We start from the raw sequence: 15,726 nt of genomic DNA, 5'->3' as shown, positions 1-15,726 counted from the left end.
AACTCAGCACAGATTAGAAGGTAGGTCTGGCCTTTCTATTCTTAGCTATCCTTGTTTTAACCCCAGCCCAGTCTTCTCTCTTTCTCTGCATCTCAAGACCCTGAGGAAACAGGATTCTTAGGTACCAGTTCTTCAGGAGGAGCACCAGGATCCAGGAACAGAACTTTATCACCATAAGCCCAATATCTATTCTGGATTCTCAGCTACCCCTGGGCCAGATGACATGTCCAGACTATGTAGGCATGGAGAGGAGGGAGAGATCATTGTTGTTTGGGGCAGTCACAGTGGAATAAGTGAGCTGGAATACTTCCTAGAATGCTAGGCTGAGATATTTAGAGCAGTCAGCTGGTGCAGTAGATAGGATCTTGGACCTGTAGTCAGGAAGGCTCGTATTCAAATCCAGCCTCAGGCACTTACTAACTTTGTGACTCCAGCCAAGTCACTTAACCTCTGTCTGCTTCAGGTTCCTCCTCTGTAAAGTGAAGACAACAATAGCACCTTCTCCCAAAAGAATTGATGTGAGGATCAAGTGAGATAATATTCATAAAGCAATTTGAAATCCTCAAAGCACCACAAAAATGTTTGCTATTATTGTTATTATTAGAGCTAAAAGGGATCCCGAAGCCTTCGGGTCCAACTGAGGCACAGTGAAGCTAAATGATACCCAAGGTAAACAGGTACGTAAGTGGCAGAAGTGGAATTTCAGTCCAGGGCTTCTGACTCTAAAGTCACTTAAATACAATTGACTTGCATGTCATGGCATCACTTCCATGTCATGGTCCTCTTCGATAAAGGACAAACAACAGCAACAACACTTTATCCTATGCCATTCTGCTTAAGTGGAGTAGACATGTTTGAAGGTGAAAGGAAGAGGAATGAAGCAGAGTGGACAGGGAAGTATACATGAGATTGGGTGGACATGGTAGCACATCAGGGCTAATACTGGCATGTGGTGGAGTAGATAAGCTGGAGTGAATGGGACGGAGTGGAAACAATGAAGTGGAATGGCTGAATAGAGAAAGTGTTGTTGAGGACACAGGATGGAGTCAATGAGATGGAAAGTCAAGTTAAATGATTGCAGTAGAACATGGGATGGACCATCCAGGTTTCTGGCAATGGGACAAGGGCATTCTTTAAGTAGAGTATAGGGAGGGTCAGCAGGCTGGAGTAAATGAGATAAAGGTTTTAAGGGAGAATGAATGCTCTAAACATAGACAGGGTAAAGTTTTCATAATAATAATGGCTAACATTTACAAAGCACTGAGGTTTTCAAAGCCTTAATATACACAACATCTCATTAGTCAACATAATAACTCTTGGAGGTAGGTGCTGTTATGATGCCCATTTTACAGATGAGGAAACTAAGGCAAGAAGAAGTTAAGTGATTTACTTGTCCAAGGTCCCATAGCTGATAAATGTTTGAGGCTGGATTTGAACTCAGGTGTTCAGGACCCAGACCCAACACTCTATCCACTGTACCACTTAATTGCCTCTGGCCATGGTGGAGTATATGAGGTAAAGAATGGGAAAGGATGGAGTAGATCATGTTAATGAGCTGAGCCACTTTCTTTTCAATAAACTTTTATTGTGGGCCTACCATTGGGCAAGGCATTGAGAGAGATATAAGACATAGATGAGGCTTGGAAGCAAGCCCTTATGGAATTTACAACCCAATCCTACCTAGTTCACTTGAGGAAACTCCCATTGCTCCCAACCTGCTTCTTCTTATCTTTGAGGAACTCTCCTTCCCAGCTTTCTCTTCTGCTCCAGAGCTACTGAATGTTGCTGGAGAAAGTCACAAAAAATCCAGCTGGTTTCACTGACTCCAAATATATAGGGTAAAACCTCAACTAAGAGGCAGCATAACATAGTAGCCAGAAAGCTGGTTCTTTGTCAGTTCTCTCCTTTGCTTCCTCCTTCCTCCCTTTATTTTATTACCTTGATCTTTGACGATATTGCCTCTCCCAGTAGAATATGAGCACTGAGAGGGCCAAGCTGTTGCTTTTTTGTCTGCCCAGCACAGTCCTGTGCAAGTAGCAGGGACTTGGTAATATTTGTTTACTTGAATTAGGCCTCGGGGCAAGGGTTCACAGGTGGGCATTGCAGAAGTGAGCATTTGAACTCTACTTAAAGGAAAAGGCAATATTGCCTAGTGAGTGGATAGCAAACAGGCCTCAGTGTCCTAGTCCTACCTGGAACAAGTCCTGGCCACATGACTCCCAGCAAGTAGCCAGACTGTCAGTGCCTTGGGCAATTCTCTGTTACAGAATAGTTGGAGATCTGTATCAGTAGATGGGTATGGGTAAGTCTTCACAAGAGTTCCCTACACACCAAGAAAATTTTAGGTCTTGATCAAAAAATTAACAAAATCCCATACCTTGAAGTCTATAATCTTCTCTAATCAGTGTTTGATCTCATCCCTCACAACTGTACCAAGATTTTCTGTGTCCTCATGACTCAACTTCAAACTCACCCCCGTGACTTAGAGCAAATTATTTAGTTTCCTACTTCATGAAGAAAATTGAGGCCACCCCTCAAAAAACAAATTTGCTTTGTTTTTAAGCTATATTTATGTACATAATGTAAATTCTGCTCCCCATCCCCATAGAATTCTAGAGTTCAGGGACAGTTGCAGTTTTATCTTTGTGTGCCCAGTGTCTAGCATAGGTCCTGGCACACAGTAGGTGCTTAATAAATGCTTATTCATCATTGGTCTGAGCAGGTTAGGCCTTATCCTGTCACTGCTGATATGTGAACATTGATTATGATACAAAAAGCTCCAATTCTTAAATGATCAGTAAGCTTCACATTGAAGAAGTAACTACTAGCTTCAGAAATTCTTAATATTATTTAGGACTAACTAACTATTTAAGAATTAACTGAATGATTGTTTGGAGTGCCATTAATTCTTCTACTCCTTGACATTTTTCAGAATCATCACCCATTCTCTCCTCCTTCCTTCTAGTGAGAAAATAAGTAATGACTCTAGTTCTCAAGTAAAATGAATAATCCCTCTACCAATACCTTTGTCTCCATTCTTTCCAGCCTCCTCTGGGTTCTTGTTTCAGGAAGCCTCCCCTCCCTCTTTTTCATGCATCTTCACTCTCTTTCTGTTGGCTCCTCGCCATCTGTCCATAAACATGATCATGTCTCTCCAATCCCCCTAGAAGGTTTTCTTGCCTCTTCTACCCCATTCTGCTATTGTCCCATCTCTCTTCCTTTCCAAATTTCTTGCAGAAGTTTTTACCCTTGACATTTCCATGCCTTCTCCACCAATTCTCTCTCCTCAACTCTTTAACATTTTGCTTCTCTGCCCATGAGTGTGCTGAAGCTCCTCTCTTTCCAAGGCCACCAAAACTTCCTAGTTACCATATTGAATGACCTTTTGTTTCAGACTATGCCAGAGCTTAAGCCACTCACAGCTGACCACTTGAGTACTCCTCCCATCTGGATGTTCTCTCATCACTTGGTTTCATGGATACTACATAGTCGTCCACCTACCTCTCTAACCACTCTTCCACCTTCTTTGTAGGATCTTTCCTGACCTTATATGTGGGGTGATACCAGAGGCTCTGTCTTTTGCTGTCTCCTCTCCTCCCTTTAAGAATGAGTCCCTCACATTTTGATAGTGTTTTGTGATTGACATGATCAGTGCCTGCCTAACATTTTGACTTTGCTCTTACAATAATATCCCCATTGTTCTGTGGCACACCGTTCATCTAGTCTCCCCCACTTGATATTTTAGTGTTCTCTTGTTTCCTACACTACTTATATCCTATCATTCGCCAAATCCTGTGAGTTCTACCTTCACAGCATCTCTCATGTATGCCCCATTTTCCATTTCTATTTCCAGCACTCCAGTACCAACTCAGTAGAATGGAAGCTCCTTGAGGACAGAATTGTTTTTTTTCTCTGCCTATGACAATTCATTTGCATTATAAGTACTTAAGAAATTGCAGATTCAGTACCCAAAAGTGTTTAGCACATATTTATTGAACTGAACTGAATTGAATCATCATTGCTGCCCCCATAGACTATTGAAATAACCTCTTAATAGATCTTCCCACCTCCATCCTCTCCTCTGTCTCCTCTGTCATGCTATGTACCATTGCCTGATATCTTTCTTATGTCTAAAATGGAATTCATTACCTTTTTTCCTGAACCTATTCTTTATGGTAGCACCTTTCATCGAGCCTTCCAAGTTTGTAATCTCAGAAGTATCATTAACTCTTCCCTCTTCTTTACTCCTTGTATTTGAGTAGCTACCAGATCCTGTCAAATCAATCTGCACAGTATCTATCTTACCCCTTTCTTCTGCTCCACTCAGACTGCCAGCATCCTAATTTAGGTGCTCATTCCTAATGACTAAGACTGTTGCAATAGTCTTCCCAGCTTTTCTCTAATCCACCCTGTCTATTACTGTCAGAATAATCTTTGAGCATTGATCTGGTAATGTCACCCTCCTCTTCAAAAACATTCAGTGACTTCCAGTGGCCTGCTGAATACCACTCAAACTCCTCCCCTTGGTGTTCAAGACCTTCCACAATCCCATGTTACTTTCCTTCTTCTCCCTGTCCAACCTTGTCTTATTTTACTTCCTTTTTCATATACTACATTCCAGCCAAACTAGACAACTTTCTGACTAGAACATGCAAAGTGAGCTCACATCCCCATGCCTTTTAGGCTAATTACTATGCTTATAAAGCACATGCTACAACAGCTACCCACTGTGAAAATCTGACATGTTTCCTCTATGCTGTCTGAATTGTTAGGCCCCAAAGGAACACAGAAGTGTGGATCTGAATAGCCACAAGGAAAGCTAATGTAAAGCACATTTATTGTAGGGTCTAGAGAGGATTCAAGCTCCAGCAGGAATTCTAGTGGAATGAGGCATCTTTTTCTTTAGGGCCTTTATTTTCTCACACTTCCAGTAATCTAAGCTGTCAGTGGCCATATTGGTGGCCAGAAGGAAGCCAACTAGGCCATATCATCATCAAGTAGTGGCTTCACCCAGTATGTATAGAGAGTTTGAGGAGATAACAGGATCAGGAGATGGAGAGAGGGGAATGTAGTGAGCTAAGAAACCACCTGTCACTATGGTCTTTTAATTTGATTATGTCTACCAATGGAGAGAGACAGAGCAAAAGGCAGAGCAGAGAAGGGGGCATGGAATTCACCTGGGGCTGCCCTTTAGAATCTCCAGCATAGCATCACTTACTATTTGTTTTAGTAAACACATTTAAGCTAGATGTAGATAAAATAGTCCTACTGGGTTCATGCTAAGGATTGAAAAATAGACCAAGGACCAAATAAGACGCAGTAAAAATACATTACGAAAATTATGGAAATTCAGGCATACCCACAGGTTAGCTATAAACCTAGGAAGGTAAGAGAAATCTGGCTGATCCATACGATAATGAAAAAGAGCTAATATTATTCAGGATTAGAGCGTCCCCTGGTGGCTTTCACTGATAGAGCAACTCATGTAGCAATTTCAGATTCTGCATGGGTGTGCGCAGAAGGACAAGAAAACATTAGCTAGGTCAATGACCTTGTATCATTATCTAAAAATTTGAGATATACCCTCTCAAGCTAGAGAATGCTCCAGAAATCCAGAAATTATGGGCACCAACTTGCTTAGTTCCATAATGAGATACTACAAGCTATCTACCTTACCTTGCCTGCTATTAAAGGAATTAGTATATACTAGGATCCCAGCTTATTTCATCTCATCATTTAATGCAGAGATTTACTTTTCTCTTCTCAAGATGTAGTATTGTTTTGTATTAGTGACTTGGGTAGGAGTAGCAGATCCAGTGTTTCTTGCCTAAGTCCTACTTACTTGGACACCCTGGGGTTTGATACCCCTCACTTTAACAAGGTGAGTTTCCTGGTTATTTAGATCATCTAGCATCTAGGAGATGCAGGGAATAGAATACTAGACTTAAAGCAAGTAAAACTTGAGTTTTAATCCTGCCTTGCCTAGGTGTGTGACCCTAGGCAAGTCACTTAACCTTTCTCCGGCTATTTCTCATCTGTAAAATGGGGATTATCATAGCACCTACCTCACAGGGTTGCCATGCGGATCATATGAAATAATGTAAGCCTAAAATGCTTTGTAAGGCTTTGCAAGCCTTAAAACACTAGATGCTGCTGCAGTAATCAATTACAGTTAGTAGTCCACCATCACCAGGGTTCAGATAAATGGTCAGTGTCCAGCCATCATGTGAGTCCTGGCTATGGCTCCTAAGTTGGTCACTCTTCCAAACCATCATAATTGCACGATGTATCCCATTCCACCATGCACTTTTCCCATGGCTTGGATTAGATCTCCCTGGATAATTATAATTTGTGATTCTGTATCTAATAGTCCAGGAAACATTTGTTTTGAATGCCCCTATCTTATTTCACCACAACCCTATCATAAGACCTCCTGACAGCATTGGTAGCGGCAAGGACTAGCCAAATTAGGAGACATTGGCCCCTACCTTCAAGCTCTTTAAGTCTGAATAAAAGGATGTGGGGAGGGGGGAGTAGGAGTACTTGCCATCCTCATCTCCTTCCCTAAACCATTAGAACCTCCACACCAAGGTGCTGAATGTCTTGCCATCCATTTCTTCTTTAGGAAGGAAGGCAACAAGCATTTATTAAGGGCCTCCTACGTGGCAGGACCTGCGATAAGTGCTTTACAAGTATTAACTCATTTGATCCTTTTGAGAACCCCAAGAAGTCAAATTTGAGTTCAGTTTTTTTCTGCCTCTGGGCCCAGAGCTCTGTCCACTGCTCCACTTACCTGCTTCTAAGGAGCCTCAGAGTAGCCAAATCTATAGCTCCCATAGGACAGGACCTCTTTCATTTATAGCTTGCCAGAGGGTCCTTTTGTCCTATATCATGTCATCTTTAGGGCCTGATACCCTAAATCCACCTGAGCTAAGCTCCTCAGGTTCAGGAGCACCAGGTCCTAAATCTTTCCAAAGGTGGTCATGAGCAAGGGCAGATGGAACCCCCAGGAAGGACCCCTCTAAGTCATTTCAGATATCCCAGGGAGGCTACCTAGGGTTGTTGGGTTGCTTTCAGAAATTCTTTTGGGTGGCAGCCCACATCAGGAGATCAGTTTACTGGCCTGTTTTAGATTCCTGGGGAAAGTCCCACTTTGGGAGCCATTGTACCTGCAATGACCTATCAACCCACTGGAACAGGATGGAATCCCCTTGCTGAGACCCCACTTAGGTAATTAGCTGAATGTACAATGGCATCAAGAGGTTAGTGGTCAGGACTCTCAGGTGCTTCAACTCATTGTCAGTAGGGTTAACTTAACAAGCACCATTGTCCAGTGGTCAAAGAAGTCATTTGAGAAGCATCTCCCAAGACTACTGAAGGAATATGGTTTGTAATGACCCAGTTCCTTGAAAGAAAATTCACTGACTTTGACTCTCAGACTGGTACCTACCCCACCTTACCGGCTAGAGGAATGATGACAACTAGGTGGGCTTGTTTTCATTCCCTTAAGTAAAAGAGTTGTTAAAGGTCTGTACCCAAATTATAAAATGGAGCACCCAGTCCTCCAGCTGAAGGTGCTTGTGGGGAATTTCCATTCAGTTAGTCAAAAAGTTAAAAAAAATTATTAAGCATTGACTGTGCTATAAGCCTGGGACTGTGCTAAACACCAAGGATACAAGGAATGGCCAAAACACAGTCCCTGCCCTCAAGGAGCTCACATTCTAATGGAGAAGGCAACATGCAAACAACTTTATTATATGCCATGTGAATGGAAGCAATTTCAGAAAGAAGGCATTTGCTATAGAGGGAGGGCCTGGGGAGGATGGAAAAGGCCTCTTGCAGCAGCTGGGATTTGAGATGAGTCTTAAAGAAGGCCAAGGAAGATAAGAGGTAAAGGCAAAGAAAGAGTATTCCAGATATAGGGGACAGCCAGTGAAAGGATACAGATTAGGGAAGTAGGGTGGAGTGCATGAAGACCACTGTCTCCGGATCATAGAATACATTTAGGGGAGTTAAGGTAAAAAGACTGGAAAGGTAAGAAGTGGTTAGATGGTCAAGGGCTTTAAATGCCAAAAGACACATTTGATCCTGGAGGCTATAAGAGCCACTGGGTTTTATTGAGTTGGGAGGTGGGAAGGTCAGAGTGAGACATGCAATTCATGAAAATCACTTTGGCAGCAGAGTAGATGAAATATTGGAGTCTCCAAGGGGCCCTGCCATTGTCTGGCTGCCAATCCACTATACACTATCTGTAGATCTTACTTTCCACATCCTTTGGTTCCCCAAACTCAGCTTTAAGACCCAGCTTCCGAAGGGGTTGAATGGGGTCATCCAGCCTACAGGCAGTCCAGAGCACACTCCTGTCATCATTTCCTCATTTATATCCTAGCAAAGTCAGATGATTTCCTCTCTTGCTTCTTTATTACCGTAAGAGCAGCCAGGGGACAGTCTCCCTTCCACTGTTTAGTCCCTGAAGATTCCTATTTTTATGCATCCATCTATTGATGTCCTCAGGCTCAGTGAAGCATCCTTCCCAATCCCAAGATGGGATTTATCTCATAGATCCCATAGTTCTTGTGTGATCAGATACCATATGCCATATTAAGCCATTTTAGCTTCAGAGGGAAGGGATGGGTCATGTCCTCCTGACTGCTGCTGTTTCTGAACCTCCTCCCTGGCCATTGCACATGATCCTGCTAACTCTTTCAAGCAAGGATCTTACGTGGCACAGCTAAACCCTTGGAGTCTGGGTATAAAAGCAGGAGGTTCCTGTAATGAGATACTAAGGATATCATTCTCAAGCAGTAGTACCAAGATGAAGGACTTACTGACCCCGGGTAGAAACAGAGCACAAGGCTTGGGACAACTAGCTGGTGCAGTGAATAGAATTCAGGGCCTGGAGTCAGGAATTCCTGAATTCAAATCTCACCTCAGACTCTGTGTGTCCCTGGGCAAGTCCACTTGATTTTTGTTTGCCTCAGTTTCCTCACCTGTCAAATGGAGTTGACAATAGCATCTACCTCCCATGTTGTAATATTTGTAAAGTGCTTAGCAGAGTGCCTGGTGCATAGATGCTATGTAAATATTAATTATTATTATTCCTTCAGAGGTAAGAAATTGAACAAGAGTAGGTAGAGTGGACCTTATATGCTCTATGGGAAGCCCCTCCCTATCAGCTTAATCAAAAGGCTTGGCAGGTCAACATTTCTTTTGGGTTCGAGCAAGCTGCCTCCTACCTGCTAACTACCTTACAACTCCTGAGCTGCCACAAGCTCCTGACAGGGGAAGGTCATTTTTCCCCCACAGGAGGGGTTGGGCACAGAAGGTACACAAGAGGAACTGGGTTTGATGGGGGATGAGATGTGGGCCTCAGCTTATCTGGGCCAGAAGTCTTGAGAACAACCTTTCATTCACTGGCTTATGAATGAATGGCATGGGGAGAGGATAACGGGGAGGAAGTAGGCTCAGAATACAGGGAGGAAACATGAACAAGAAAGATGCTGGCATGTCCATGTCCCCAGCATCTCATTCCTCAATCTCATTTTCACTTCCAGCACCTCATGCCCACCAAGGCAGCATGGCATCCTCATTATGACCTCATCATTGTAGGTTCATACCCAGACAGAAGTTTTGCAGGTTTCACCCTCATGAACCTCAGATGATTGATTTATTTGATGGGGCTTCAGGGAAGATGGTATGTCAGTTTTATGACCCAGACTCCTCTGGTATCATCTCACTCAATAAATTTAATCCTTGAACACTTCTTTGTTCATATGTGGGTTTTTGTTGATGTTGTTGTTTCTCACACTTGGGACCAAGGGGCCTGTTCTTGGCTTCTAGTCTTCAAAACCCTGTCCCAGCACTGCCTCATTCTGGAACTTCCTTTAGCACCTGGGGCCTGCTCACCCTACCATATCCTAATGTGCCTGCAGTCTTTTCAACCTGTGGGGCCCACCCTCTTTTCTCATTGTTGAATTCCTCTTGATTATCCATTTCGTGGAGGGACTCAGGCTGGCCTTTATTCTCCTCTTGGCTCTGCTCCTAGTTTCTGTACTTCAAAACCCTGCCCTTGAGTGTCTTCACCCTTTCCCTTTCTCCCCCTTTAGCTCCCTTTTCTCTGTTGTCTTCTCCCATTAGACGGCAAACTCCTTGAAGGCAGGCATTGTTTTCCTTTTTTTGCATATATTTGTATCCCCAGAGCTTGGTATGGTTCCTGGCACATAGTAATCACTTAATAAATGCTTGCTTCTTTCCTTTCAAGAGAGTGTTAGTATTGGAGACTAAGTGCAACTCCGGGACCCCCAAGTCATTCTTTGTTCTTTACTCCTATAGCCTGAGGGACTGTCCTATCCATTCTCATTCTTGGCCATCTGTCTTTGTTTGCCACTAGGGTTTCTCCCTTCCTGGACCCTTTGGGCCTCCTGGATTTTTTCTAGGAGTGTGTACTCCCTGGGCCCTCCTTCCATTTCCTCTCTTACCAGAGAAACAGTGGTTCACACAATACTAACATTTGATTTTTGCAGGTACAGGGATGAAGGCAGAGAAAAGACTATGAAATGCCTACAGAAAGAGCCATGAAATTGTGAGGTTAGTTTGGGGGGAGATGAAAGGACAGAGAGGAGACTGAGAAAAAAGAGGCTGAGTCTGGATGGGGGTTGGGGAGGACAGATAGATGGGAATATGAGGGAGCAGAAAACAGACAAGGATTAATGGGATAATTTCATGGGATGGGAGGAACATCAAAAGATCAAGACCAGGGTGGTGAACAGGATGTTGATAGCCACGGTCTTCATCAATAACAGTCTGGAGCCCAGCAGTCCCAGGAGCACCTGGTTCCCCTGCTCAGGTCCTGCTTCCCTCGCTATAAGAGAGAAAGGTCAATGTCAGGAGAGAAAGGTATTTTTGGACTTAATTAGGAATCAATGGTGGAGCCCTTATGGTCTGAGAAAAATAAACCCACATTGTCAGTTCCCTCTAGAGAAGGGAATATTACACACATGCTGGGTATTCACGTTCACTTTGCCCCAGCATGGCATACCATGGCATGCTTTAAGTATTGGTTTATCACATGCATCCTTAGTTTTGAGTTATCAAACACACTGAACCAAGAGACATCTCAGAATCTGAACCCAAGGGAAATCACACCCTAAACAATGGTTTATCCCAGACACTGAGCCCTAAGACATCACATACTCTGAGTAATGGGTTATCACATACACTGAGCCTGAAGCTATCAAATACTCTGGCCACTTGGTTATTCCAACATTTTGGCCTGGGCTACCACAAATACTGAATATGAGTTACTGCACCCTTTTCCCCAGGTGATCACACATTCTAATTCCTGAGTTATTACACACCCTGAGCTTGAGACTATCAGAAACTCTAAAATTTGGCTTATTCTACTTCTCAGCCACTAGGAAGCTATCACAAGTTCTGAACACTGGCTTTCTTCATTTCTTCATTATTTCATTCATGTTTGTTGAACTCGCATTTATTAAAAATGTCACCAAGTTCTGTCTTAGGTGTTCAGGGAAATGCAATGTTTTGATAAGACATAGTACCTGCCTTCACAAAGCTGACAGTCTAGTAGGGGCATGAGGCACAAACACAGATAACTATAATATACAATATTATACAAATACGTTAGGGACATACAAAAACAATCTGTTATCTGAAGTCTGACGGGGAAAGTCACTATGGTATAGGGGCTTCAAGGAATGATTAATAGGCAAGGTAGAATTTGATTTTGATTTAAAAAGGTGGGCAAGAAGTCAGCAAACCTAGAGGTGGACATTGAGAAGTAATTGAAGACATATGGAAAAACCTGAGGAATGTAAGGAAGTGAATAGGGAGATGGTATGTCCAGTGGGTCTTGAGTAGGCCAGACTGATGACAGCTTAGAGTACATGGAGGAGAGTAAAATGAGATCAAGGTAGCATCAGATGGCGAAGAGCCTTGAATGCCAAACAACAGAGTATGGACATTATGTGGGAGACTGAAGGAAGCCACTCATGATTTCCGAACAGAGATGCAAAGTGACTATACATATAATATTCCATACATATAATATTCCATACAATCTAGTGATTGTATCATGACATGGAGGAGAGAAGAGGGTTAGGAAGGCGTATCAGGAGACTATCTCAACAATCCAGGAAAATGATAATTAGGGCAAGATGACATTAAGAATAAAGAGGTGCAGACTGGAGTAAAATATGTTGTAGAAGCAGAGTTGGCAGGACTTGGTGACTAACAAGATATAAGACTGAAGTGACCTGAAAAATCAACAATCACCCCAAGGATGCAGCATAGGAGAAAGGATGAACTGAACAGCAGCAGCACAAGGGGAAACATTGTCAAACACAGGGGAAAGAGAATAAGCTCCATTTTAGACATGTTCAATTTGAGGGACCAGTGGGCTATGCAGGTAGACATGTTCTGAAGACATTTGGAAGTGTGGTTTTGGAACTCTTAAGAGTGGTAAAGGCCTGGAGATACACATTGTGAGTCATCAGCAGAAGCTTGGTAGTGAGGCCAAAGAAGTGAATGAGACTGACAAAAGAAAGAGAAGAGAAGAAAGTCTAGGACTGGCCTTTAAGGACTATCCACACTAAAGAAGGTCCTAAAGAGAGTGGGACAGAGAAGGAGCAGGTAGAAAGGGGAGTGAAAAATAAAGATAGTAGTGTCTCTAGAGGACCATGGGGGAGAAGGTGTTCAGTCATAGATGATAAAATGCATAAAAAGCTGCAGAGAGAGAGAGAGAGAATGCTAGTTTGGGGGGAGAATGGAGACTGAAAGACGCCTCTGGATTTGGTTGTTAGGAAGTCACTGAGAACTCACTGTGCCGAGGGAGAAGTGTGGAGGACAGATGGGAAGAGCTTGGGGAGAAAGTGACTAGAAAGTTAGTGATGACAACTCCTACAATTTTAGCAGTGAAGGGGAGAGGAGCATTGCCATAGAAGTGGGTGGGTAATTAAGGTAAAGCGGGTTCGGGAAGGGCCAAGTTCATCATCAGATGGAAGGATCCAGGAGTAAAGGAGACATTGGAGATGGAGCAAGGCTCTGGAGGAGGGAGGAGGAGACAGGCTCAATGGCAGAGACTACACTAGGGATTCTTCATGGTCAGTGTGATGAAATAGAGAGAATGCTAGAATTAAGTTCAAGAAAGACTATTATGAAGCCTTCTCTTTGGGTCTCCCTGCCCAGGTTTTTCACCACTCAAGCTTACTCTTAACAACCACCAAGACGACATTTCTGAAACGAGGAGCCAACTGTGAGTTAGAATCCAGCCTGTAACATTTACCAACTGTGTGTTGTTGTTGTTCAGTCATTTCAGTTGTGACCAACCCTTTGTGACCCCATTTGGAGTTTACTTGGCAAAGATACTAGAGTAGTTTGCCACCTCCTTCTCCAGTGGATCATTTTTTTCAGGCAATGAGAGGCTAAGTGACTTGCCCAGGGTCACATAGCTAGGATGTGTCTGAGGCTAGATTTGATCTTAGGCCTTCCTAATTCCAGGCACAGTGCTCTAAAGATCCACTAAGCCACTGGCTGCCCTTCTTACCAACTGTGTAATGATGGACAAATCACTAAATCTCTCTGAAACTCATTTTCCTCATTTATAAGAAGGGGAAGGAGGCAATAGCTCTCAAAACTTCCTCACAGGGCACTTATGAGACTCAAATGAGATGGTGTATGTAAAGTGATTTGTAGGCCTTAAAGTGCAGAAAGAGGTTGGCAAATATTAGTCAGAGGGTGGGATTAGATGATGAAGCTGAAAAGGCATGAGCATGAGACTACTGAGAGGGAGACAACTCCCATAGAAGGGCCTCAGACTCCTTAGGGAAATAGAATGTGGAAATGTGGGCTGATGAGGGTGTAGAGGAGAAGAGTAAGTTTGGAACTGTTACTAAAAATAGCAATGTAGAGAGGATTTATTTTATTGGTGGAGGGAAATCCTGGGTGTAACTCCCTTCACCAGTGCAGATTGATACTTTCTCTGCAGATTATCATATTAGAGAGCAGCTTGGAGTAATAATGCACCCAGGGCCACACAGCCAGTATATGTTAAGGGTGGCATTTAAACCCAGCTTTGCCTAACTTGAAGGTTTGCTCTCTATCTATTATGCTGACAAAAGAAAAGTTAAACAAATATAAAATCAGGGTGAGGGCCCAGCTGAGACGCTATAGCATAAATCTGTAATGAATGAAGTTAATTCAGGTAAGAGATTTCCTCCACTGAGACTCAGCAGCCCAAAATAAGGAACAGAGAAGGGAGAAGGTAGGAACCACCCAGGAATGCGAACAGCTGAGAAGTCCAGGGAGAATAGAAATGAGCTATTCCCCACCCTGAGCCCTGAACTGGCATGCTCCCTGAACTTTGGATCTTCACACAGTCTGAAGGTCTAGGCCATTACTCCCTCCAGTTCCTGAGCCATTACTTACACTGAGTCCTTCTGCATATGCTCTGAGCCCCAAACTATCATATACCTAGGCTGTTTGTATCATTTTTTGTGTTGGTCATGGCCATGAGGAACCCTTATCACATTACCCGAGTGGGAGACATGGAGACTATCGGACTGGTAGAATTGTCTCCCATCTGATCATGTTGCTTAAGCTCAAACTAATTATCTCTACCCTTTCACCTTTCACCTTTAATCTACCTGTGAGTTCCTGGTCATGGCACCAGTGTCTGAAGGCAGAAAGATATAATCGGCCACAGCCTTGGGATTCAGTGAGTCCAGGAATTTCCCCCCACCCCCAGCCCAGGACTTCCTTTTGTAGATCAGAACATCTTTCATCAGCCAGACTCCCCCTTTATCTATTCCAGGGAATCATGTCCCCTATTTATGGATTCCTCTTCCCACTCCCAGCCAGGAAACACTGGTCTCAGATAGCCCTTTCTGCCTAAAGACCCCTAGCCCCAGTCCAGGCCCCTGTTCCCCAATCAGGGGCCTCTTCTTCACTCTATATCATTTTCACCCAATTCCTGCTCCTTCCCCTATTTATGTCCCTCAGTGATCTGGAAAACACTGTGAAAGCACAAGATGCCCCTTCCTGTACCCCTCCCCATGCCCAGGCAGGGGCTACTCATACCTGGCTCTAGGACACAAGGGTCTCTTTCCCAAGGTGCTGCACTGAGCAGGCTGCTGAGTCATTCTCACCAATCCTGCCATTCTGAATGGCACTGTAGGTGCCATGGGCTGTGGGAGACACAGTGAGGGCCTGGGATGAGACTAAGGCCCCAAGTGAGGCCAGGGACACATTGAATAGCTTGGAGTAGAAGTCACTGACCAAGCAGGCCACATCGTCCTGCTCCTCGTCAGGAAGACCAATGGGCTGAAGATCCTGCAATCAAACCATGACTTCCTGTCACTCATCTGGCCTCTCCATAGCATCCTGCCAGCCTGCAACCCAGATCTAAGTGTGGGAAGGCATATATGTGACCAAATAACAGTAAAAAGCAAACCTCATCCACTTCCTGGCCCTGCTCTCAGCCCTGGCCTGGCCTCCTGTGTGGGGAGCAAACATATGAAACCAAGTAACTGTGAAAAACAAACTTCAACCTTGTTTCCCACCCCTCTCTCACCTGAACCCCAAGTGTGAGAAGTGAGTTCATGAGACCAAATAACTGTGAAAACTAAAGCTCAGCCCCAGCTCCCTGGCCCCAGCCCAAAGCTGGCTCTCACATCCCCACCTCATATGCCTGTGCTGCCCCCCGAGCAC

Source organism: Trichosurus vulpecula, chromosome 1 (assembly GCF_011100635.1).
Source record: "Trichosurus vulpecula isolate mTriVul1 chromosome 1, mTriVul1.pri, whole genome shotgun sequence".
Classification (NCBI taxonomy): Eukaryota; Metazoa; Chordata; class Mammalia; order Diprotodontia; family Phalangeridae; genus Trichosurus; species Trichosurus vulpecula.
Note: the sequence above shows the minus strand (reverse complement) of the source record.